The following is a 2,929-nucleotide window of genomic DNA, read 5'->3' as shown; positions in this document are numbered from 1 at the left end:
ACTCTCCAGGCCATTCCACCAAAAGGCGCCTCTAGTGAGTAGTTCCTCCATTTTATATATCATTACTTTTTGAACCCAAGACCATCTCCGTGCTTTGCTGATGTGGGATTTGCCTAAGGGACCTTTCTCTCCCCCTTTCAGGACTCATAGTCCCTGTTGAGGTTTGCCCCGCCATCGCCTAAGAGGACACGTGAGAGGCTCTGATACCAATTGTAACGGTCGGGCTCGAACCACTTGAGGAATTGTCCACTTTGGCCGTAAGCCTCATAGTTTTGTCCCATAGGTGGAATGGAGAACTTCCCAGGAGGTCACCCATCCTAGGATTTCTCTCAAGCGAGCATGCTTAACCCCGAGTTCTTCCAACTCTCCGTGCCATTCCACCAAAAGGTGCCTCTAGTGAGTAGTTCCCCCTTTTTATATATCATTACTTTTTGAACCCAAGACCATCTTCGTGCTTTGTCGATGTGGGATTTGCCTAAGGGACCTTTACAAATGTAATGGACCGCCACTAGTGATATTGTCCGCTCGGGTCAAGCCCTCACGGTTTTAAAATGCATCACTAAGGGTTACGAATCGCCAACTTATAAACCCAAAGATCTCTCCCATGTTTTGTCGATGTGGGATTTACCTAGGTGTTACAATCCACCCCCTTATGGGACTCAGCGTTCTCGAGGTTTGCCCCACCATCGCTCAAGGTTACATACGAGCGACTGATACCACAAATGTAACGGCCGCCCACTAGTGATATTGTCCGCTCCGGGCCAAGCCCTCACGATTTTAAAATGCGCTACTAGGGATTACGAACCACTAACTTATAAACCCAAAGATCTCTCCGTGTTTTGTCGATGGGATTTGCCTAGGTGTTACACATCACATAATCCTTCATGGATTTCAAGTAGTATTAATAATCTATCTTCTTTTTTGATGCATTTTAACCATGGTTGGATGTAAGATCGTCTGTATAAACATCCATCAGGAATGTTGTATCTTACTGATCTTTGTACAATTATCTTGGCTTTAAGTTGATCCTCCAGGAGCGTACCCTGATCAAGGTAATAGAAGATTGGTGTTATCCATGTTTCCCCAATTTTAATGGGAAGAACTTCTTTTTCTTTGTCAATAGTTGGAAAGGCAATCTCTTCTAATGGGATAGGTTGTGAGAAATGTTGTTCGTCCACTACTGCTACATTGGCCAAACTATCAGCTTTTTTATTTTCTTCCCTCGATATTTGGAGGAGTTTGACATCTCCTCCTTCAGCCTTGATTTGTGTCAACATTTCTTGAATACAGAGTTTATATCTCCCTAATTTTGGATCTCATACTTGGAAATTTCTCGACACTTGATTGATAACTAGTTGTGAATCGCAATAAACATTGATGTTATGGCCTTTTACCTCTTTGATGATTCAGAAGGCCATAAGGATAGCTTCGTATTCTTCTACATTGTTTGTTGCTCGAAAAGTTAGTTTTGCCACATATTTCATCTTCGCTTTGTATGGTCCTTCCATTATTATTTCAATTCCTATGCCAGAAGAGCTTGATGCTTCGTCTGTTCATACGTTCTAGTGTTCTCTGATACTATCTTCCCTTTTAGGTACCGAGGTTGGTTCAGCCACAAAGTTGGGGAGTATCTGTGTCTTTGATGTTGTTCTTGGCACGTACTTAATGTTGTACACTCCTAGGCTAACCGACCAAGTAGCCAATCTGCCGGATGTCTCTGGTCTATGCAAGATCTTTCTGAGTGGGTAATTCATTCAGACCTCTACAGCGTGTGCTTTAAAAGTATGGCTTTAATTTTGTTACTGCTGATAGGACTATATAGGCAAGCTTTTCCAAGATTGGGTAATTGAGTTTTGATCCCTTCAGCACCTGACTAGTGTAATATATAGGTTGTTGCTCGCCTCATTCTTCTCTTACGAGGACCAAACTAATTATTTCCTTTGTAACTATAAGATAAAGATAAAGAACCTCGCTTGGCTTTGGCAAGTTAAGTAATAGGGGTGAAGATAAGAATTGTTTAATTTGTTTGAAAGCTACCTAGCATTCTTCAACCCATTTAAAGTTTCTTCTTATTCTTCATACTCAGAAGTAGGGTAGGCATTTCTTGGTAGAGTAGCTTATGAACCTCCCTAGTGTGGTGATTCATCCATTTAGTCATTGTACTTCCTTTATGTTGTATGGAGGTTGCATATAGAGGATTGCTCAGATCTTCTCTGGACTTGCCTTGATTCCTCACTCAGAAATCATATAGCCGAGGAACTTCCCTGCCTTCACTTCGAACGTGAGTTTGTCTAGATTCAACTTTATCCCGATTTTGTCTAATATGTTAAATGCTTTATCTATGTCATTGGCATGCTCTTCTACTTTCTTAGATTTGATGATCATATCGTCTATGTAAACCTTTACTATTCTTCCTTTTTATTCCTTGAAAATCTGATCTATGAGCACATGATATGTTTCTCTAGTGTTCTTTAATCCAAAAGGCATTGCTTTGTAGCAATACAATCTCGAGTCCGTCAAGAAAGCGATTTTTCCTATGTTCTTCTGGCCCATCCGTATTTGGTGATATCCTAATATCGCATCGACAGCTGAGACTACCGCATGTCCTGCTATTGTGTCTACAAGTTTGTCGATGCTCGGTAATGGTTAATGGTCCTTCAGACATGCTTTGTTGAGGTCTATGTAGTCGACGCACATTCGCCATTTTCCATTTGCCTTTTTTACAAGGATGGCTTTGCTATATAGTTTGGGTATTTGACTTCATGAATTAAACCTGCATCCAATAATTTCTTAATTTCTATTTCAATTACCTGCTGTCATTTTGGTGTGAAGCACCTCTTCTTTTGTTTCTAGATTAACATTCAACCTGTGAGTTATTATTGCTGGATCCACTCCTTTGATGTCCTTCGCCTTCCATGTGAAAGTTGCT

The sequence above is a fragment of the Hevea brasiliensis genome, chromosome 8 (genome assembly GCF_030052815.1).
Source record: "Hevea brasiliensis isolate MT/VB/25A 57/8 chromosome 8, ASM3005281v1, whole genome shotgun sequence".
NCBI lineage: Eukaryota > Viridiplantae > Streptophyta > Magnoliopsida > Malpighiales > Euphorbiaceae > Hevea > Hevea brasiliensis.
Note: the sequence above shows the minus strand (reverse complement) of the source record.